The sequence below is a fragment of the Equus asinus genome, chromosome 12 (assembly GCF_041296235.1).
Source record: "Equus asinus isolate D_3611 breed Donkey chromosome 12, EquAss-T2T_v2, whole genome shotgun sequence".
Taxonomy (NCBI): domain Eukaryota; kingdom Metazoa; phylum Chordata; class Mammalia; order Perissodactyla; family Equidae; genus Equus; species Equus asinus.
In genome coordinates this window covers 54,752,252-54,777,017 of record NC_091801.1, presented here as the reverse complement: position 1 = coordinate 54,777,017, position 24,766 = coordinate 54,752,252, and the positions used below count along the sequence as shown (strand labels likewise).

The 24,766-nt window shown below is 38.4% G+C and overlaps 1 long non-coding RNA gene across 1 annotated transcript in view; it reads right to left on the bottom strand.

Moving 5' to 3' along the window:
- Nucleotides 1–18,378: 18,378 nt before the first annotated feature.
- LOC123275784 (uncharacterized) overlaps nt 18,379–24,766 on the bottom strand; it is a 29,937-nt gene continuing 23,549 nt past the window's right edge. The window contains exon 4 of the long non-coding RNA XR_006511861.2: nt 18,379–22,508. This is a non-coding gene — a long non-coding RNA (uncharacterized lncRNA). The remainder of the gene's footprint in view (nt 22,509–24,766) is intronic.

Genomic DNA, 24,766 nt, shown 5'->3' with positions numbered 1-24,766 from the left:
GCAATTCCTAAACAAACTGAACTACCTGAAATTCTTTGAGGAATGATTAGGGGATAGAAAATAAAAAACGGAATGAATTAGTAAATAAAGTTAGGGATTTTCCCAAGTATTCACTTACGAGATGGTTGTTTGGAAATCAAATTTTCCATAGACCCATGTTACACACATTGATAAGCACCCCAAACCCTATTTTACCAATAATGTAGCAGGACAGAATTCATTGATCATGTCTTTAAGACAACAAGAGTTAAGTTTCAACTTGAAAAGCACTGGCTAGGATTTAAATTCCTCTTAAAGGGGCATTTTGAGGAGTTTGTCTATATAAATATAATAACACATGAAAAGATTTTTAGCATCATTAGCCACGAGGAAAATGCAAATTGAAACTAAAATGGGACATCAAAACACACCCATCAGAATGGCTAAAATTAAAAAAAGTGATAACACCAAACGCTGGTGAGGATGTGGAGAAACTAGATCCTCATGCATTGTTATGAGAATATAAAACAGTAAAGCCATTCTGTAAAAGAGTATGGCAGTTTCTTATGTAGGTACAATCAATTTGCATTAGCCACTAATTATGATATAGAAGGAAAAAAACTCATTGAATCATATGGAACCATCCAAAAAACAAGATAATAAAAAGTTACTTACTATATGATTATAGTACAAAATTTGTACTGCTGATTTGTATTCTAATTTAAGAGGTTTTCCACAATTTAACCTAACAAACTCTTAGGAAGAATAAATAACAGAAACCCTTAATAATGAAGAAATCCAAGCGAATAATAGATGGTGATTGTACAAAATTACTCTATTTGACAGGATTGAGTATGCAAAAGTTGTATCTGGAGTTTTCTCCATCAGACATTTGTGTCCTCTGGAGACAGACAGTTTTAAGAGCAAAGGAGGAATTCATTTAATAGAGTTAGGTCCTAACTAGCTGGAACTGCTACCTCATAGCTTTTGACACAGGAGGAACATTTCATGAGTATTTTATACCTTTGCTCACTGTAACATCTGTAAGGTGCTGACAAGATAAAATAATCTGGATTTAGACCAACTGTTGAAAACAAATTGCTACGTATTCATTTTTATGGTGAGAGATAGTATCTGGTTGAAAAAGAAAGAATGATACTTAGATGCAGCAGAGCAGACTATCCAGAGAAGTGAATTTGCTATTTTACCATTTGCATTCTCCTATGTATTGTTGAGCTTGACATATTTAAATAGTGTGATTCTGAGAATTCTGAAGTACAGTTACCAAGCTGATTCCATCTGGAAAAGTTTTGATGCTATTTTGCCAAACATAGCTCTTATGTAGTGGGCCATATCCAAACACTGAACAGGTCCTTGGAGTTCAGAGAGAAACAACAAAGGCTGATCCAATCATTTGGTCAGAGTAGCAAGAAATATCTTCATGGAATTTGCGTAAAAAGCTCAAATCTTGGACAGGTTACTTAACATTTCTGTGTCTCAGTTTCTTCATCAGTAAAATGGGGATCAGAGCATCCACTTTTATGATTATTACAAGGCTTAAATGAAGTAAACTTGTAATGCACTTCAAGTAATGCCTAGTGCATGGTAAATGTTCTATAAAGGCTATTATTATTATTATCATTAAGCCACAAACTTGTAGCATACAGTGGTGAAGTGCCTTGCTACTTAATGAATGTGTGGTCCATGGACCAGCAGTATTGACATCACCTAGCAGCTTGGTAGAGACACACAATCTCTGGTTCCACCCCAGACCTTCTGGATCACAATCTGCGTTTTAACAAGATCCCTGGGTATTTGCATACACAGTAAAGTTGAGAAGTGCTGGCTGGGATAGTGGACCCATATTGAGGTGTTTCTCCAGCTTCTATAGAGTACACCCTGCCTTAATCCTCATAGCCTTCTGGAAGCTAGCTTAGCTTCCTGACCATAGCTGAATGGCATAGATGTGGACACCTGCCCTGGTTGCACCAAAACAATTTTCTCTCTCAAGGATTCAATTAAGCAAGACAGAGACCGGAAAGTGGATACTGAATCATGTCAGAGGCAGAATCCTAGAGAAAAGGTCTACAAACTCCAGCAGTTGAAATAACAAGAGTTGCCTCCATTCCTGTTCTCGTCCTTTGCTGTCCTGCAGCACTTGCTGGTTTGTATGTCTGCACGGGCTGCAAGTGCCCTCACATACTTCGTTTTTGTTTTCAAATCACTTTAGTGCTCCTGGGTCCTTAGAGAAATTTTCCCACCTGTCTCCAGGGTTTTGGGAAATCTCCCTAAAGGGCCCTCAGAGAGCAAAATAGAACTATTCACCTTACATATGTATCACTAAGAAGGGCCCACGCAAGGTTCTGAAAGAGTCATTTCCAAAGTCCACTGGGCAGAGAAGTGGCTAGCAGCCTCTGTCCTCTCTTACCAGCAAATCCTGACTTGCTAAAAATAAGTTATTCAGGTTTTTGAGGATTCCAACTGACAGGTCTCCCATCTTAGTTGGAAGAAAGTAAATAAAGACAAGGAATGAACCAAATACTGGAGACCAAACAAATAAATAACTGGTGCCAATGACCTGCTCTGGATACTTGGGCATACATGTTGAAAAACCTACTATTTTGTAATATATGGAGGGTAATAGTTTTACTTGGGAGTTTTTGTTTTGCCCTAGCTAGCCAAGTGTAGTCTATCAGATTGAATCCAAATCAGAACCATTTTCACGTCAGTATAGCTTCCTAAACGAGGTTTCTCTCAGGTGCAGAAACCTCCGAATGGTAGCATCAGATGCACCTTAACTGGGCCTTTTGGAGACGCCATGTGCTTTAATGAACTCAGTGGCTGCTCAGGCTGCGGGATTTCTGAGCCCAGGGACTGATGTGCTAGGAAACACCTGGAGCAGGCAAGACTCAATAGTTCTGCTTGCTACCTTCAGAGGGGAATCTGTTAATCTTGCTCCTTATCGAGTGTAATATTTAATCAGCATTATATAAAGACTGGAATTTCCATAAGTCAGAGACATGGTCTCCAGTAAATACGTGTTCTGAATCCCTATCTCGATTCTTACACATGCTCTCAATCATAAGGCATAAACCTTAGTAGAAAAATCAAGCTTCACTCTCAAGTATTTCAGCACCATAAATGGTTTGCATAGCCCTGTGGGTCACCAACTCTCTTAATTTACTGAAAGCCTGAGTGCAGTTAATAATTGCTGGACATTCGTAGCCAAAGCTAGTCATCATTGGCTATTTACTTCTCTTTTTCTCTACAGCAAGGGAGAAAGCCAAATTCCCAGAGCCGTCCCAACCTTCCCCCTCCCAAGTGGAGAGAGAGAGAAACTGCTGCCAGAGCAGATTGTGTGCAGCTCTCCCTGCTTCAGAGCTGCCAGTTTTCCTAAGTACAGAGTCAGAACTAATACATCATCCTTGAACTTTACATTTCTGATGTTTCCTGACATTTGGAATAGCCTAGGATCCAGAGGGATAAGGCAGCAGTAGATTCTCCTTCTTTAATGATTTATGTTTTGTTTTCAATCTCCTTTTGCAGTTCGGAGCAGCTTGCTGGCATTAGTCCATCTGAGGCACCAAATGGAGAGGCCTAGGGTGGTCTTCCACAGGTTTGGAGGAAAGGCAGGCATACATATATTGAGACCATCCTGCAATTAAAGAGTTTCTTTAATTTCTTTTGTCAGGAAAAAGGGAAGAACGGTTAACTTCCAAATTTTTTCAACGGAGACATAGAGAATTGGGTGAAATTTTGGTTGATCTAAAGAAATGTAATGCCTAAAGTATGCACATATAAGAGAGTACCTATATTTTCCAGTTCTTATTCCCAGCAAGCTGTCTTCCTCCCAGTGAGCTTCTGCTGAATTTCTGAATTGAACTAGAATTTTAAGCTTGTATAACTAGGGCCAAGGGTTCTAATCAAAGCACCAGACATCATTGAGAATTAATAGAGTTGCAGCTGTGTCTATACATTACCAAATATCCGTGTGGGAGAAAGGGAAAAGGATGCAAAGAGCAACAGAACCTTTGCTTTTGGAAACTCTCTCAAGTAACTAAGCTGGAAAGATATCCGAGAAGCAAATGTCTTAGTAAGCTAATCAGTTGACTAGATGCTAAGGAGGAGCTTCAAGATACTCCACCGGTGTGTTAAAAATACATCTAATGATCCAGGAACAATGATTATCTTTCTGTTGTATTAAAGAAGCTGCTATCATTTTGTTAACACCACTCAGGATTGCTGGGGCCACCCAGAAGTAAGACCTTCCAATCACTTCTTGTCTGTGGGGGACTGTGATAAAAACAGACCTGTTTTATCAGCTATCTTTCTGGGAACCGACAAGAAAAAAAGGAACATGAAGGTGCTACTGCAGCAGCTGTCTTGCAATAGTAAACAAAGATTAAAATCTAAATGATTAAAATTTCGAATAGTAAATAATTACAACACATTTATTTCTCTTCCAATGTTGGAGAACATTTTTGACATACCTACAGCCTGATTGGAGTTGGTTTCTGAATTCTGTTCCTGCACGGAGTATGGAAGAGAAGGTGCTCAAGGGTTTGCCCATATTCCTTCTAACTTTCCTCTTCTAAGCCTCAGACTCATCTCAAGCAGAGAAAATCCAAACTTTTGCATGTGTGTACGACCAATCACAATGCTAGTCTCTGGACCGTGATACCCGGAAACGTCTTTGGCACAGCTTTGGAGCCAGGCTATTTGATTTGCGTCGGGCTTCAGGCACTTAAACTAGATATATAAGGTTAGGCAAATTATCTAACTTTTGTTGCCTGGATTTCTTCATCTGTAAAATGAGGATAATAACAGTACCCACCTCACAGGGTTGGTTTTGAGGAGTAAATGAGTTAACCCATAGAGAGCACTTAGAACATATTGAAAATGGCACACAGTAAGCACTGAACTGATAGTTCTTAATTTTAACTAAACGTGTTATTTTATAGCTGAGAAAGGCAAAAATTGAAGTTAATACTATCAAAGCTGATCGCAGAATTTGTTTTATTTTACCCCTTTACCTTGTTGATGATCTGTGGTCTGTACATTTTCCTGTAGCTCTCCTAATGCCAACTATTGCCAATGTTCCCTTGAAGGATACATATGCCCAGGGCCCTGAAAATAGCATATTTTCATATAGTTTTATCTCCAACCTTTGTCAGTTTGCAACTTAGGCATGATATGTGGTCGAAACACACCTTGCAAATTCATCACTTGGGGGTGACTAATTCAACATTTGTGTCCATTTCATAATTACACGCAAAGAAAACTGCTTTAGATAGAGTCTAATTTCTCTTCTTTTCATTTGTAATATGTTTCTCACCCTATTCTACCAATCTCACCATCCTTTCTGGGAAACCTAACCCTGTTAAAATAATTTGGAAAGATTCTATATTACTGTGCAAATCCTTAAGTTAATAAAATATAATTCATGATGTCAATAATGTTACCATTAGTTAAATATAGTGTTGATTTTGGTTCCTATTTTGTGATTTTCTCTGAACTATTATCAGTTTTTCCTCCTGTTAAGTAGGTAAAAGCCTGGAAGTATGGTGCTTTTTTTCCCCTTTGCTTCTCTATCCCACACCTCTCCAAACCATTGACTATGCTTTGCAAGTGCTGGTTACTTAAGGAAAGTTACAATTCAGCAACTGGAGTGAGCAGCAGGCACTTTTAGTCTGAGTACAATAATTTATAACAGAGAATGCAGTTCCAAGAACTGTGCATATGCTCCCGAGAACCCTGGCTATGCTGTCAGCCACCTATCTTTAAACTGCCTCCTGCCAAATGATGACTGTGGCCCTGTCACCCTGGCCAGCCCCATAAGTCTCATTCACACTCCTTCTAATTGGCAGGCTCCTACTCTGGGCACCTCTGTGGCCCTTGTAACATTTTTTAGGCAGATAACTTGACACCGTAAATTTGGCTGGGAGCCTGCTACTATGGGATGTCTTTACATCCGTCCTCAATAGTCACCTCAGTTCACACCCTTGAAATTCCAGCCTAAACATTTCGCAAATTACATTCCAGGGCAGAAAGACATGGTTGCTTAAGAGGGGTGGGCAGCCCTTTCACCTGTTCAGAATGAAGATTTGATTACTGGGGAAAGAAGGAGTGAAAAGGTGTTTTCCGTGTACAGGAAAAGCAGTGAGTAGACTATCGTCATATCAGCTTTTCAGGACTTGAGGAAGCCTAGAGTGTGTGGCGTTTGGTTTCCGACACGAATGTGGCAGCAGGCTCGAGAAACCTGATAACAGCTTTTGTGACCTTGGGGTCTGGAAATGGTTTCACTGATTGAAGTCATATAAGTTCAGCTAAATTTGAATGTGTGGTAAATATTTATCTGGCAGCCTGACATACAGTTGTTCCTGAAATTATGGGGTAGAGTCTTATCTTTCCTAGCATATAATTTTTGAAATGCTCTTCTGGATGGTGTTTAAGATTATAAATATAACTGAGTTATTGTTTTGTGATAAGATTTTCTCTGGCTTTGAGCCTGTTTAAAAGAATAGAGGGTGTTTTCTGGCAACTTTGTTTTCCTAAATATATTGGAGACTGCAATGAAAATCTGCTTAGAGATTTTCTAAAGAGAAAATCTGCTAAGCCTTTGTGAAGCATGAACAGTCCACTTTAGCTAGAGCAATATATTTTCCCTCACATTTCCAGAGATGCTGGTATACAAGACCTCTGATCCAAGTGTATTTTATGTGAGAAAACTGCTGGTATGTGGCATTCCTTTCCACTAAATTATGGAGTTGGGTAGCAGCAAAATAGGCAGGAGACAAGCTAATCTTCAATGAAATAATCCTTTCTTGCTTCAAAAGCTACTCTGAGCCAGCCCCACCCTGAGACACTGCGGCATATGAAGCAGCAGGAGCACCAATGGACCAGAGCAAGTCCTTGACGGATCCTCCATCACATATACCTCCCATCTCCCATTGACTAACACAGCATCTCAACCAGCAGCCTGGTGCCCTCTGGGAAAAACATGGGTAGAGTCAGCAGTGGGCCAGGATAAAAGAAGTAACAAGAATGAAAATGTCTAGGGGTAAATCTGAGACATAAGCTGATGACACACAGCCATTATTGATGGCCTAAGCCTTATCCCTGTGGTTTGGTTCCACTGATTATAACAGCTCATTTAATTATCTAATTTTACTCTTGGATTGCCAGGCATTTTTACAATCTGGGGCAACTCCTAGGTTTATTAAAAATTCCCGATTTGATTTAGAGATACCATTGGAGACCTTTACCATGTGCTCGAGGAATACAGTCAACTCTATGTCCAGCTCATACACATATAAAATTCCTGCATTGAGAAAGATCCCATAGCTTTGCCATATACATAACAAGGCCTTTGTCATGCTGTTGATTCCACTTGCAGGGATTGCATTTAACAATCATTTGTTAAAGACATATCATACATCAAGGTCTGACCTGCTCCTGGCGATATAAAGGGGAATCAACCGTGCACCTTACTTTCAGACACTTCTCAATCTTGTAGAGGAAGGCAGGTGAGAAGGGTCTCCAATCTAATTACGATATAATTTCATAAGTAATGTTAGTGAAATGTGTTTGAGACATGACCCAGTAGTAATCTCATCAAACATCTTAGTTGAAGCAGGAGTAACCAGAAATTTTAGTCTTATTATAGAGTTTTTTTTGGCAAGATCAGGGGTATTGTGCAACAGACTGTCTAAAATAGCACATTTCCATTTAGGGCCCTCTTTTCTGTTTGCTTTAAGATCAAATGGAAGTGTTTAGTATTTCAAACCCAGGGCAAATTTACATCACACATATAAGCAGGCATTACAGCATAGAGCATATACAGCAGGGATATGTGACATGTATGTTTACAGTCACTTCCGTGCCCACTACAGATATATAAGTCAACTATGGCTCTCTTTCTGAGTGAATCTGAATGTGGCTTCAGACTCCTTACTCTACACAGCCTTCAAGCAGTTACTACTGATCAATCCTAGTGGGCATACTAGATGAAATTTACTTTATCATCTCAGGTATAAGTATACTCAGATTCTAACGTAGAGACCAATGTACTTACTGACTAGTAATTTTTGATAAGGGATTTAGATTTTCTGCCTTTTGCCAACTTCATTTTTCAAGCATTTCAACTTTATTATCAGAAAATGTCCTTAATAACTGCAAAATAGGTAAGAGATGTGTAGGTTATCAATAAAACAGTTCTCTATTGCCACAAAACCTACTTGGGGTTAATTTTACCTACTAGGGGTTAGATCATGCAATTGAGGAGCTCAAAAAGTCCACAATAACCCCAAAACCATAGTATATAAATAAACCTTAGTATATAAATTAAAAATATAATAAGAACAGTAAAATAATAACCATTAGAAAGAAAAGAGAAACCTCATGGTAGCTAAATATTTCCAAATATATTGTTATAGAATCAGTTCAGATTGTATGAAAGCTCTAATTGTTGGCTTAAGTCATCATTTCCATTTATTTACAAAATAATGTGTGTATATAACACTTCTACAAACTCTAATGTGCCTGTTCTAGTCAGGATAGCGTAAGTTATGTTGCAGTAACGAACAGCCCCAAATTTCAGTGGCTTAAACAACAGTTTACTGCTTTACCACGAAAATCCTCTGAAGATCTTGGTCACTCTACAGGGCAGCTGTACTCCCTTTGGTAGCCCAATATTGTTCCCTCCACAATAGCACAGACTTCCATGACAGCCTCAGCTAGGGAAGAGAGAGGCAGAGAGTAGAGAACTTGAAATTAAATGGCTTCACCTGGAAAGGACATACATCACTTCTGCTTACTCATTGGCCAAAGCACGTCACAAGCTGTGCCTAAGTTCAAGGGGGCAGGCAAGTTCACAGTCTTACTATTGTGTCCCTGTTGTAGAGGGAAAAAGAATATCAGTGAATGGTAGTGATATCTGCCACAGTACCTTAAGCTTTTCTTGCCTCTTAAACTTTTGTCTTGAGATAAGTCGTATAGGACATTGTAAAGTTTGAGATTCAGACAACAAAGCAAAGTCTACATGGTTTAAATGGTCAAACATTTTATTAGTTAACATTAGGTAGCTCACAGATGATCTGGGAAGACCAGGGCCAAGTTTGGAAGCTCTGAATACAGGAACAGTGCACAAACCACAGACATTTGAGACTGCTCAAATGGAGAACTGCACCATCACCTCTACAGGGATGGGAGGCAAACCCACAGCTGCCCCAGCTGATGGTGGGTTCTGGAGACCAGCATCTCCATCACTGTTTCCTTCCCAAAACAAGTGCTTCTGCTACACCCTTGCCAGAAAGTGGGTCCTAAGCAGAACTGTTGTATGGGTAACTAATGGGTGGAACCAAGGCCATATGACCTTCTCAATGTGCAAGGGAGTATGGGAAAATTAATTCAGTCTTCTCTTTTATAAGACAGATCTTCAAAATATGCTGATTGTTCACTAAAATGACAATTGCCCATCACAATATATTCCCCTGAGGATACTGCTCACTTAGCACTAAGTCCATAGTTTCCATTAGAGTTCAATGGTGTGTACATTCTATGGGTTTGGACAACTGTGTAATAACATGTATATATTGTTAGAGTACCATACAGAGAATTTTCACTACCCTAAAAATCCTCTGTGCTCCACTTATTCATTCGGTTTCTCCTACCCCATCCCATGGCAACCATTGATCTGTTTATTGTCTCCAAAGTTTTGCCTTTTCAAGAATGTCATATAGTTGGAATCATATAGTATACGGCCTCCTCATATTGGCCTCTTTTACTTAATGATAGCATTTAAAGTTCTTCATGTCTTTTCATGGCTCGAGAGTTCATTTCTTTTTAGTGCTGAATAATATTCCATGTCTGGATTGTACCACAGTTGATTTATCCATTCACCTGCTGAAGGACATTTTAATTGCTTCTAAGTTTTGGCAACCAGGACTAAAATTGTTATAAACATCTGCATGCAGGCTTTTGTGTTGTCCACTAGACTTTCAATGCCTCAAATAGGAATAAATCTTCCTTTTCTTTTCTTTTTCTCATCCAGTACGCTAACTAGAATTTTATGTGGAATACCTAGTCTGTATGCAGAGTAGACACTCAAAAGAGCTTGGTGAGTGGATATTTGAAAATAAATCAGTAAGAGTAAATTGACCAATCTGAAAGTTCTATTGTTTTCATTCTAACAATAATATCTGACCTTTATTGAGAACTTGTTTAATTCTAGGCACTACACTTAGTGCTTTATCTGTTCTATTTCCTTGAATTCATACTACAAGCCTATGAAGTATATAGTTCTATTACTCCAGTTTTACATATGAGGAAACTGAGGCTTAGAGAGGTTGAGTGGATTGCCCAAGATTTCACATTTGGATAGTGGCTAAGTCAGGATTTAAACCTAAGCTGAATGAACTCCAGAATTTATCCACTGCTCTATACCACTTCCACGTCTACTTTAATGATAACTTGGAGAAACTGTCAAAGAGAAATGCCCCAAGATCTAGGAAGAAACAGTGATAGGAATAATTTGCCTTAGAAAAGAAAAGCTGATTCTGGGCTAATGGAGATATATCTATCATATTAACTTATATTGTGCATCTCTTTGAAGCCAACATCAAAGGAGTGCCTGTGACACATTGAATGGGAGTAGGGTGCAAACCTCTAATTTTAATATCACTTCACATTTCAAGATCAAATTTCCCCCCAAAAAAACCCAGAATATGGGTATATTAAATACTTAATTTTGCTGTTACTATTATTACTGAAACATAAGGTCAGTAATGAGAGAAAGACTAATTTTATTCACATTTGTTAAAAACACATTAAGCAACACATTGCCTTATTCAAATTATTAGAAACATGAAACAATTTGTTATGCAACACTGGAGAGGGAGAAAACATAAACATGGATTCTGACTTAAGTAGGGATGAAAGAAAGTAATTAGATTTTTTTTTAGAAAAAGCAAAATACATTAACTGTTAATCTAAAAACCTACTTGAAAAGGCATATGCCAGAGATTTAAAGTTTAGCATGTATATTCACAAGTTGAATACATTAATGGAGGTTCTTGTATGAACCTGCAATAAAGTTACTAGTAGTAGGTAAGGAAATAGCATAAATTGTACCTTATTATATCCACGTCTCTATCAAGAGGATGCTATTTAAGCCAATACTTAACATTCAATGTAACGGGAGTTAACAATTTATTCTAAGACTACAACTTTGATTGCATCATTTAATGTGTCAGACTGATTTAAAAGCATTCTTAATGGCCTTTTGCAGTGATAGGGTACTACAAAATTTATGACAGTTTATAAGAACTTCAAAGACTTTCACTGAGTTGATCACAATGTGAAATTTATCACCTCACATTTATCATTAAGATATACAGGAAAAAAAATATGAGCATATATAAATTACTGACAATTTTACAGAATTCTCTATCAAGAGAATTCCATATTCAACAGAAATTTATCTGTCTCTACTACACTTCTTTGAATTTGGAGCTATTTGATGAGAAATTTTGGTTATTTTTGATGTGGATTTAGTACTCTCACTTTTGGAAGTTAAATCGAACCTCTAATAACTATTAAGAATGTTCATAAATGGAAATTGATAAATTATAGTGAGGTGGAATAGTTTGGAGAGGGAGCGGAAGATGAGTTGAAGCATTCCTGGGTTGTCAGGATCTCTGAGTTCAAACACTAACGTAAACACTGTTGAATTGTGAATGCCTGGGCACATCACTTAACCTTTTTGTGTTTCCAATTTCTTATCTACGCAAGGAGGCTAATAATACTGATTGACCTCATAACATTTAATTAGGCCATTGGGAAGCTCTTTGAAAACGCTAAGTATCATTTGTTGGCACTTAGCTTCATGAAAGCTTCATGTTTTTAACACACCGTGGTTTGAGGATGTGTTGGTACAACTCCTGCCAACTTCCCGTTTCTCGTTTCTCCATATCTTTTCTGAGCTCCCTTTGAAGTTGATGGGAATTAGGGTGATTGAAGGCAGTTAGGGGAGGCTGCAGGAATGAGAGTGTGTTCTCTGGCATGTTTATAGTAGGACTCTCTCCTTATGAATAAAATGCCATGATTCTCAATGGCAAAGGAGCTTGATGGCTTCTCAGTGGTTTATGGATGGGTAAATTTGTGATTGCTCATGGAGCTTAAGCCCTAGAGGAGGAGATTTTTTGGCAAAGATGATGAAAAATTTAAATTGTTTGAAAAAATTTAATACACCCACTTTTAGGGAACATAAAGAATAGCAGGCTCCTCTAGGGGAGGATTATATCTTTGACTTTCCGTACAGAGCACATAGTCACTGCCCAATACAGGCTTGCGAAATAAATGCACATAATGAATGGGGAAAAATTACTATAATAGTAGCATATTACATACCAATTATCATATTATATAACATTCGTGCAGCATCTAGAACACATCTTTGTTAGTGTTTTTTAAGTCCTTTAATGTGCTTATTTCCCTCTATTACAGCATTAACCAGAAAGCTTGTGGCACCATTTACAGAAAGGTGTTGCATGACATACTTCTACTCAAAGTTAAAAAACATGGGACAGAGTTCCACCATCCTTTGAAAATTGCATGTATTTGGAAATGTCACTATACTCTCATGATACCCATTCTAGACTATTTCAACAGCATTCTAGTCAGTTTCCTTGTTTTTAATTTTTTCTAAGATCCATTTTACTGCCAAACTAATGTTTCTTAAACATGGCTTTCACAATGCCATTCACTTCACAAGCTTTCAATGGCTTCCTATTTCCTATTATGTCATGCCTATCTCCAAAACTGTGATTTTAAAACAACGTCTGTTGGGGCCGGCCCCGTGGCCGAGTGGTTAAGTTTGTGTGCTCTGCTTCAGTGACCCAGCGTTTCTCCGCTTCATATCCTGGGCACGGACATAGCACCGCTGGTCGGGCCATGCTGAGGTGGCACCCCACATGCCACAACTAGAAGGACCCACAACTAGAAATGCACAACTATGTATTGGGGGGGTTTGGGGAGAAAAAGGAAAAAATAAAATCTTTCAAAAAATAAATAAATAAATAAAATAAAACCATCTGTTATGGGCTGAATTGTGTCCGCCAAGATTTCATAGTGATGTCCTAATCCCCAGTACCTCAGAGTGTGACTGTATTTGGAGACAGGGTCTTTGAAGAGGTAATTAAGTTAAAATGAGGTCATTCAGTTGGGCCATAACCAGTAAGACTTGTGTCCCTATAAGAAGAGGAAATTTGGACACACACATGCACAGAGGGAAGACCATGTAAAGACAAAGGGAGGAGACAGCCATCTACAAGGCAAGGAGAGAGGCCTCAGAAGAAACCAATCCTGCCAACACCTTGAGCTCAGACTTGTAGTCTCTAGAACTGTGAGAAAATAAATTTCTGTTGTTTAAGCTACTTAGTCTGTGGTATTTTGTTAGAGCAGCCCTAGTAAACTAATATAACATCCATAATGTAGAAGCTCCCATGGTTTTACAGCCTTATTTCTCTAAAGATAACTTGAGTTTTAGTCATCTGGCTAAATCAAAACCATCATTTTCATTGTGATCACAATTTCTCTTTTCTCTGAGTCATTATCTCATTATAGTAAGCCCTATGTTTCCCTAAACTTCAAAGGGAAGGACACTGAGTGGGAGACAGAAGGTTTCTTTTACTGACCTCAGGACCTGGGCATGTCATGTCCCCCTTCCAAAGTGAGGAAAATGATGCCTGTTTTTCCTACTTTAAAGGTCTATAGGCTTTGGGAGGATCAAATAAGATGATGCTTATGGAAACATTTGCAAAATTGGGAAAGTCAACTTCTGACTTTCCAAATTCTGCTCAGTTGTAGGTATCAAAGATCTTCAGGGGCTGGGCCCATGGCCAAGTGGTTAAGTTCGTGTGCTCTGCTTCGGTGGCCCAGGGTTTTGCCAGTTTGGATCCTGGGCGTGGACATGGCACCGCTCATCAAGCCATGCTGAGGTGGCATCCAGCATAGCAGAGCCAGAAAGACCTACGACTAGAATATACAACTATGTACTGGGGGGATTCGAGGAGAAGAAGAAAAAAGGAAAAGAAGAAGACGATTGGCAACAGATCTTAGCTCAGGTGCCAATCTTTAAAAAAAAAAAAAAAAAAAACAGAAAAAAAAAAAGAACTTTAATCTACATGCTCAGCTCCACTCTCTTAAATCTGGAGCCCTCATTTTAGAAACCCTTCCTACACCAGTAGACAGAATCTGGAGTTAGCTTTGCTGACTGCAGCTCTCTATCTAATGAGCTTAGGGAAAACCCCTTGGGCACCTGCATCTCTTCTTAGGGTTCCTTGCAATGATGGCCCATTCTTTGTTACTTGGCTTCAGCCTTATTTCCTGTTTTGTATTCAAAGTCATTGTTAGAAATCTGACCCTGCTCCAAACAATAATCTACTTGCTTTAGGGCATTTCCTGGCACCCTACGCAGTGCTTGCCGGCCCCTCTACCAGGGGGTCGGATCCTATCCTTGGATGTTCACCAAGTGCTGGACTCTGCTATAAACTGGAGGAAGAGAACTAGCTCTCTTTTTCCTCCACCATGTGAGGATTACGACAAAAGAAGACGGCCATCCAAAACCAGAAAGAGGGTCTTCACCACGAACCTGACCATCCTGGCTCTCTGATCTAGGACTTCTAGCCTCCAAAACTGTGAGAAACAAATGTTGTTTAAGCCTCCCAGTCTACAGTATTCTGTTATAGCAGCTCAAACTAACTAAGCCACTTCACTTAGCTACTCATAAGAGCAGATGTCCTGTGTCTGAGTACCAGCCTGAGTTGAACCCAGCTTTGCCAGCCCATTTAGACATTGTGATTTAGACCTTGAGCCCACCCCTCAGGGCTAACCCCACAGCCAGCTAGGCCCTTTGTAGTTGCTTTGCCCTGTGCACTTACTGCTCTTGCTCTGATAGTGTGCTCTGTTACAACAAACTTCAAGACTGAGCTCACGTTTGATCCACACAAAGATAAGAGATTCTTTTCAGTTTATTATGAAAAATCAATGCTAAGCTCAGTTCCTATTTTTCTAAGAGGTATTCTTTGATTATTCCTTCATATATATTTCCTTTCTTTGAACTCTCAAAGTATTTTCAGTCTAGGGGCCAGCCCAGTGGCATAATGGTTAAATTCACATGCTCTACTTCGGTGGCCTGGGGTTTGCAGGTTGGATCCTGGGCACAGACCCACACACCACATGCTGTGGTGGCATCCTACATACAAAACAGAGGAAGATTGGCACAGCCATTAGCTCAGGGCCAATCTTCCTCAGCAAAAAGAAAGAAAAATTTTCAGTCTATATTACAAAATTCAGCCCTTACTTATGCAATTGATCTCTTAGACTCTTTCTGTGAATTTTTTCATGTGAATTAATTTTCTTTTGAAAACTAGATTAGGAAGTCTCAATGATACACTTTTATCAAGTGTGTATTCTGAGCGTAACAAAATATAAAACACTAAATGAGTTTCAAAATTTGAAAATACCCATTTTTTCCTTGCATGGTACTTTTTATGTTTTTTATGAACACAAGTTTCAACTTTAGACTACACAAGTACATTTTGTCATATCCTTTTTAGGATGTTTTTGATATTCATGAGTTTAAAGTTTAATGTAATTAATTTTGTCAGTGGTTTCCACTTTATATTTATGCTGAGAAAGCCTTCATTTCCATAAACTCAGTTGAATATTTAACTGCATTTCTTTCTAGTTCTTATGTTTTATTACTGTAATTGTTTAATTTACACAGTGCATTATTAAATTTGCAAATGCATGCACACACTGAATATGCATAGGAAAAGATTGGCAGGAAACATCAAAATGTTAAGATGATTATGTAATCATGTCTGGGGAGTGACTGGTTCATTTTCTTTCTACATTTCTATATATAATTTTATGTCTTTAATGAGCAGTGCCTCTTTCATATGTAAAAAAATTGGTGGAGAAGTAACTGAGAAAAGAAAATTTGAAATCTACTATTTCTGTGCTTTCTTGTATTGTTATATTTAAAAATATTTTTTCTGACCTTCTAGTTGATTGATCTCTCTGTATCTCTATATTTTTTTCTTATATCATTACTAACTTTTCTTAAAGTGTATCAAGATAAGTGTCATGATTAAGTAAATGTGTGCAGAAGCTGAATAAATAGCTTAAATTCAAAGACCCAAAAGAATCTGTTTTAAGTCAGGACAGGTTATGCTGTGGTAAAAGGAAAAAATCTATCTCCAGAACTCTGTGATTTAAAATAATAAAAGTTATTTCTGGCTCACATTACACGTCCATCTTGAGTCAGCAGGGAGCTCAACACATCATGACTACTCAGGGGCCTGGAGTGACAGAGAGGCCAGCATCTCAAACTGTATGGGTCAGCTAGCCAAGACAGAAGAGCTCAGGAGAACAGCTCATGAGCAGTTAAATGCTCAGCCTGGAAGTCACACAGGTTACTTCCCCACTCACGGCTCGCTGGCCAGAACTAGTTACATGGCCCAAAAACAAGTCGAAAAGGAAGTACAATCTTACCATAAACCAGAAGGCAGAGAAATAGAAATATTTGGTGACAGCATTAATAACTGTTTGCCTGAAATGATTTTAAGATTTAGCCAAGAATAATTCCAGTGTAAATTTTCAAATACTATGAATTACATTGTGGCTTAATGGAAATAATGGGTAAATTTTCACTTAAAACATTTGCATTTTCCTTTATGTTACAAAAACAATAGGGATATATTGGATGTCTTGAAATAAACACAGTATTAAAATGAAACTAGACAACTAACTAGTTGTGGAAATAATAGTTTATAAGCTCAGATTGTTATATATGCTGTTTACTTAAAATGAAAAGATGATTAGGGGTATCATTTCGGCAATTATTTTAAATTTTTTATTTTGTTAACTAATTTAATTAATTAAATTGGAGAAAAATGGATTTAAAGGAAAAAAATGATTACTTTTGTGCAAGCTATTTGATAGACAAAACAAGGATAGCATAAAATAATTGAACTTCTGGACAGAAACCGTGATAGAACATTCTTACATTTCTCATAGGAGTACCTAAGCCAGTAATTTAAAGAATTGTGTAAAGAGATAGAGTTAGAAGGAAATTAAATTGTTGGATATAAGGAGCAAAGTATTTAAAATCAACAACAAACTCCTGCTAAGATGAAGGATAGAGCCAGTTTCCAGGTCACCGTAATTATGTCCGCGGCTTTGAGAGTCAACTTTTAAGGTTTTGTAAATCCTTTAAAAGATCCTTCATCACAATCTGGATATTTTCCCACACCGTAGAGGGAATATCTTAGATAAAAATGTTTAGAGGAAAGAACCCAACAACTTCTTTCCAATTATTTTCCACTGAAGTATTTTCAGTGACCTTGCCAAAATAAAATAAATTTTACTCCAATAGGTTTAATAAAAAATCACAAGTGACTGCAACATTTTGTTCTTTTCCTACTAAGTAGATGTCTTTATCCAATCTTTAGTCTCGGAAAGTATTTTTCCGGGGAGGTAAATCGTGTGAAGTCATTTATAAGGTTTAAAACGTCAAAAGGGCTATCATTAAACCACTAATGTACGCCTATAGGGGAAACAGTCTCTTGAGACCTGCTGTTGTTCATAAAGCACTTGATCTCTGATCTCATATTTTATATGTTCAGCAGAACACCACTTGCACATTAAAATTCCCCATTTCTTTAGGGGTGCTCCATTATTCTCCATGTCAAGTATAGTCAACGCCAAACTCGTAATGCATTCATTCCTCTTCTTTAATAATAGCAAAGATATGTAGGTATCAGTTTACACTGCTATGCTAGCACGAGTCATTCAAGAAGAGGTCCATACTGGACCTACCCCTCAAAAAAATCTCAAACACAATTCATCGAAAAATGCCTGGATTCAGACCTAAGTACTTGATAGTTGACAAATTAAATCACTGAACAATAGAATAGACGTTTTGTATTACACATCATTTTTGATAGTAAGATAAGAGAACATTGTAGATATGAAGGGAGGGGCTCTGCAGTCATTGGCAGGCAAGATTTTTCTATTATTATTATTATGAAACTGGAAGATTGATGGAGTGTCCAGGAGTTGCAGGAGATGGTTCCAGATGTCAGGAGTTGCAGCAAAGATGACTGTGACGAGGAGAGTTGCAAGCATATATGATGGCATTAGAAGGAGTTCAGGCATTAGATACTCTGAGAAAGGTGAAAAACATTATGGTTTTGATGTAGCAGATAAATGAGATTGTAGTATAGAGCATACTGAAAAGAAGGGAAGTTATTTAAAATGGATGTTAGAATTCTTGGGAAACCAGGTATTCATACATCTGAGGGTACAAGTTGCATTTTTCATAGGGATTCAGAAGCATCAAGTACCTGGATTTTAGGAGCCTTTGAAGAGGATCATTGGAGCAATACAAGAAAGTCTTTCAAAAAATTCAGCAAAATTGAGGATGAAGAAAAAGGGTAAGTGTGAGTTATGTAAAACTGACAAGTTGGGTGGTTTGGTCTAAAGAATATGATGCAGGAGGAAAACGTTAAGGAAAGCTTCAGGACAATTGTATAATTTTATAAGAGAACGATCAGATATGAGGTATACATTATGGAGGGTAACTAAACAAAAAGAAAGCGACATTGATATCTATCAGGATAAAGAGGCAAGCCCAAAAAATGAAGAAAACAAGACTGACCTAGAAATAAATATCAAGATTTTAATACATTACAGAAAGGTGAAGACCAAAAATCAAGGACTAGAATAATGGTTGATGTTGTGACATATTCACTGTAATGACTTGTTCAAAAAAATTTTTATGCTTATAATTGTGATACAGTTCTGCGGAAAAAAACGTCATTGTGAAAAAGAAGCCATTTCACATTTCAACTGATGGAGGCTGTCGTTGTAGAGTGAAATCAGTGCTGAATTTAGATCAAGAAGAAAGGGATTCACATCCTGGCTCTGACAGGAGCCAGATGTGTCGTCAAGGACAAGTCAACCTCTGAGCGTTCATTTCCTCATCTGCCACTATTCATCAATATCCACTCCTGTCCTACATGGGAATAAAACTCATAATTTTTAACTGGGAAAATGTTGTCCCAAAAAGTAGCATTTTCTATTCTCCCTTATAGATAGGCGTGGCCATATGATTAAGTTCTGAATGTAATTAGAAGCGTCATGTGGCATCTTTAAGGAATTTTCTTTAAAAAATGACTGATGTGAGCCCACTGCCTCCTTTATTCTTCAAATCTTTCCCCATCCTGCTGTCTGGAATACAGATATGGTGGCTGGAGCTCCAGCTACTCTCTTGGGCAAAGAGGACACGGCCACATCTTAAGGATGGTGGAACGGTGAGCTAGAAGGAGCCTGGTTCCTTGATGACTTTATGAAGCAGTCAATATATACGTTTTCAGACTCTTATATAATTAAGAAATACATTTCTATCTTATTAAACTTTGTTATTCATAGCTGAAGCTAATCTTGAAAATATACCTGCCTTATTAGGAATATTAAATAAAATATTGGGAACAAAAACTACTGTTGAAATTCTGATGCATTACGGGAGAATAATAAATCACAGCTGATTGAATAAATCTATATTAAACAAAATATTTTAATATGAATTTAGTTTAGCATGAATATGCAGTTCACTGGCAGTTCAGATCTAAATTTTAAAAAATTCATCTTAGAACTTCTTGAAATGATTAAATAAGTGGAAGAAAATAAGTAGAGTAAAAAATAATGAAGGCAAGAGATAAGCTAAGTTAAGCAACAAAGAGCTCAACTGTCGCCTCCTTCATTGTTTACTTAGATAGATCCACCATTTTTCTCCTTTGTGCCCCCAAAATATTTGAGTCCCAAACCACACATTACTGTCCCATTTTAAGATTCTGCGTGAGCATGTCATTCATCCTGAAGAGCAATATTGAACATGTACTCTGTGCCAGGAGTTTGTATCTCCACTGGATAGAGGGCTCTTTGTAGACAGGGCTCATTCTGTAGTTACCTCTATCCTCCACTTAGGGCCTGGAAAAATCCTCAAAAGTAACCATTAACTCCTGTTTACAAACAAATTCCTTTAGTTTTGAAGCTAACCCATTTGCAATATATGGTCAAAGAACTGTGTTGGCATGTAGTAAGTGCTTAGTAAATGTTTATTGATTGATTGAATATCCATATTTTTCTTCCAAAAAGAAAGCACGCGAGTGCAGAATGTTGTTTTCTGTCTTCTTTACTTTTCCATAATTGCAATCTTGGTACCTTCTTGCCTTCTCCCTCCCCCCTCTCCAATACCCCCGCCATCCAGTCAGTAGCTCACAGCTGTCCCTGCTTCTCCATTCCTATCGACACTGCCCCAGGCTGTTCTCATGACCTTGGTCTCAGCCTTCTACATCTTTTCCTTCTAGTTCCTGTTTGTCCCATAAATATTGCAGAATGACATTTCAGGCATGTAAATATAGTAATGCTCTCTTTCGTGACATACACTGGATGATTTCCTTTAGCAAACACTATTGGTGGTATATTCTACAGCCACTCTCTCCATTCTTGCTAAAACAATCATTCTTTTGTTGAAGTGTAAGTCAGCAATGTGCTTAGGAAAAGTGGGTCTCACTCCTTGACCACGAGGAATAAATCATAAACAGTTTAAGTCATTAGTAAGTATTAGATTTGGCTAAAGTAACAGAGAACAAAACTAATAGCAATTTAAATATGATAAAATGTTATTTCTTTTTCATGATAATGTCCAAAAGTTGGCAGTTAGAAGCTGATCTGGTAAGTCTTTCTATACAAAGTCCACAGGGACTCAAGCTCCTTCTATCTGTAGCCCTACCTGGAAGAGTCCATCCCCAAAGTCAATTCATGGCCCCAAATATCTGATCAAGCCGCAGTTATCACACCTGCCTTCCAGCCAGCAGGAAAGAGAAAGGGATAAAGAAGAAAGGGACAAAGGAAGATCCCCAGTGTCTTTTAAGAAGGTTTCCAATTAATTAGTCAGTTTACAGCCCAGTGGCTAGAACTCAGTTAGCGAGTCAAAATTTGTCTCAAAGGGAGGCTGGGAAACACTCTTTACCTAGGTCACCAAAGAGTTCGCCAGAAGTTGGAGGTCTCTCACTGGGAAGATGAGCAGAAAGGCAAGAAAAGATATCGAGGAAAAACTAACATTCTCTGCAACTCATGCACTGTGGGTGCACACAGAATACTCGGTAATGAGTAACTCAAAGCGGGGTTAGAACTTGGGGCATATATGGCATCTTAACAAAGAACAACAAATTTATAGAGAGGTGGCAAGACAAAGGATAAAGGGTTTAGGCTTTTAGGGGCAGCAAACTGTGAGAAGGTAAATATATTAGGGAAACTGATGGAAGATAAGGATTACTTAGCAAGGTTTGTTGTTGCAGGTCCATCTAGGCGCCATCTTGTTATTGTTTCTGGTGATAAAGTTGTTATCCCCTTCCTGGTATGGGTAGAGGGGATACACCTTCACAAGAGGAATTTATGTTCTGCTTTCAGAGAGATTGGGGGAGGCCAGAGAGCTCATCCTGTGTCTGCTTTTTCTCAATTGCCTTCAGCTCAAAATAATCCTCATGATAGAGTGGCATATTTGGGGGTGGAATCGTCTGAACCCTTTCCATAAGATCCTTCCCCTTTGCCAAAAATGAGTTTAGGGATATATAACCCAGATCTGCCAGTAAGACCTGTGAGAAAGTCTGATGGGGGCTTCTAGGGTAGATCTTCCTCTTTGATAAAAAAGAAAAGTGAGAGAGAAGAGAGACGCTTAGTTAGCAGCCCCCTTTTTCTTGTCTTTTGGATATGATGGCTGGAGCACGACTGCTGGAAAGCTGCCAGTAATGGGAAAACTAAGAGAACCACAGATAATTAATCCTAAAAGATTCTGAGCAAATGATGTTATTGAGTCTCTGAATCTACCTTGTAACCTGCTACATATTGGCCTCTCATTAAATGTGTACAAATAAATCCCTGTATTGCTTAAGTCATCTTTATTGGGCATTCTATTCCTTAAGACGGAAAGCACTGAAATTGGTACCCTCCTTCTTATTGGCAGAATAAAACCTAAACTCCTTTGACACAGTAGATAAGATGCTTTGTGATCCAGCTGCTGTCTAGCTTCCAATCTCATTTCTTCCCCTACTACTCATTTCCTGCCCCATACACACTACAGTTAGGTCCAGAAATTCAGAACTTCTTCTCCTTGTACACATTGCTGGGTCGTGTCTTACACAGAGTCATTTTCAACTTCCTTATATCAGCTGGGGTTTGATCACCTGCATGTATCAGGAACAGACTACAGAAAGTTAAGTAGATAGGGTTTGTTTTCCCCCATAATAAGAAGTTGAATTATAGGCAGTTGAGGGTCAGAATATCAGTTCTGGAAATTACCAAGAATCGAAGCTCCTTCCAGGTTCCTATTCCATTACATCTTGTGAAGGGCTTTACTTCGCATGGTCTCAGGATGACTACTGTGCTTCCAGATGTTGAATCTGCATTCCAGGCAGGAAGAAATAAGAAATAAAAGGAAAGTCTGTGTACTAGCTGAGTCTGTCAGTTTTTATCAGAAATACAGCCTCTTTTCTGGGAGTTCCACCTAGGAGACTTCTGTCTACATCCCCACTGGTTGAACTAGCAGCCAGTGAACCTGGTAGATTATTTTTAACTGAACACAGCACTAATCAGACAAGCTTAGGGTTCTGTATGTAAGTCAGAAAAGGAAAATACATTCTGAATAGACAACTAGGAATGTCTACCTATGCATCCATTGTACTTTTAATTTATCCTGATTACAATACTAGACATAAAAGATCATTTACATCTATATCTGGCTGTCTATGAGACCCTTCTCTAAGTCAGGGCCTCGGCAGGAAAAGGACAGCATACAAAAGAAGTATTTAAAGAGAGTTTAAAGAGGGAACTATTTACAAAGGTGTGGACAGGATTATGGGAACTAGTAAGAGATGGCAAAACACCCAGAGATTACCAACAAAGGGCAGCAATTATTACCCAAGGCCTAAAGGAGCAAGAAAATCAACTGCTACCAGAACAGAGTGAGAGCTGAAGGAACAGAAGCTGTGGCTACGGGTAAATTGGCTATGGCTGAGGCATTCAGGTATAGCCAATTTATAACCTGTGACATACAGATCAGGAGGAATAACTACCCTGACCTCTCCCCTCACTCCTGGCAGTACCCCCCCATTAGGAAACCTAACAGGAAACCAGAGGGCAGGCATGGCTCTGTTGACTAGAGGTCAGTGTCTCAGGGCTCAAGGAAGGGTGGAGAGGGGCAGAGATGGATTTTGATGTGTAAACAGAGAAAAATCAGGACAGGTGGGCATCACTTCCATGGTGCAGTATCTAGTACAGTGCCTGGAATGTAGTTGGTGCTCCACTGGCATTTACACAATAAGTACTGTTGAATGAATTCAGTAGAGAGAAATACTCTGCCCATATGTAACCTAAGAATTTATGGAGCTTTAAGCATGAGTTGGAAGGTATGGTTTGGCCCTTGGAAATGAATGGCTTGGGGAGAAATCCAAATCACCAAGTGTCTTCAAGGCTGAATTTTCTCAGGATGACTCTCTGCTTAAAGAATGTAGTAAACAGAATTCGAGATGTTCATGCATGTCCCGGAAACAAGAAGACCTTTCTCTGGTAGGCCCCTTTTGAGCAAAATCATGATAAACATTTCTGGTGCAGGGACTGCCAAACCCATATGGGTTCATAGTTGGGTGACAGTACATGTCATCTTACCCTTCATCTATCTTTGCTAAATACATTAAGGAGATCATATATTTCATGTTAGTTGCTTCAGTATGAAAGCCAGATAAATGAATGCCCTTTTCATTTTTGAGTAGTTTGGTAACCCCAGTTACCAATAGGGTGCTTGTAAGATTTTCAGTGCGTAGCTGTTTGAGTTCTAGGTGAAAAGAGGACCGAAAAACTGGATTGTCTTCAATATAAAACCAATGACCCTCATGAATTACTGCATATTTTGCAAAGGACCATTGTTTAAGTGCTACAAATACACAATAAATACATAAGCATATAAATATTTTTAACTTCTTTGCAGTTGCTAAGAGATTTCCTTTGCAAGGAAAGCCAATTTGGCTGAAATAAAGTTTTGATTAATTTCCTGCATTGTGGCGACAAAACCTATGCTTTGAGTGGTAAGAGAAGGAAAAAGAAAACTGCCTGCTTTCCGAGTTGGCAGTTAATAGAACTGCCAGAGGGGCTAGGAAGAAGATACAAGTCCAATAGGTTTTTACAAAATTACATGCTGCAGGGTATGTGGCAGAGGTTCATATAAAATCTTGTTTTTTTTTGTTCTCCACAAAATCTTTACTAAAATCTGCCTGTCTCCTAAATGTTTGGTGCAAGTAGATTTTCTCAGAGGAGTGTAAGGAGGCCTTGAGTACTGGAACCACTGGACTTGAGCCAGTATAGACATGGGGATACAAATGTTTTCTTGGCTACAATCTGAAAGGCTCTACTGTATATTAATTTTTAAATGATACGGAAAAGAGATACACAACTGAATTGCTTTCTGGAATGATAGACCAGGTACTGTGGCCTGAATTCTGACTTAGAAGTCTGAGTGGGCTCTAGATTTTTGGAAGGTGGTTATGGATAATTAACAAGTATTTTGATGACTTATCTTTCTACTCCGGTTACAACTAAACCTGGACATTGGGCAGCCTGACAGGCACCACCTTCGTGGCTTGAAGGGAGCAGGACTAGTTCCTAA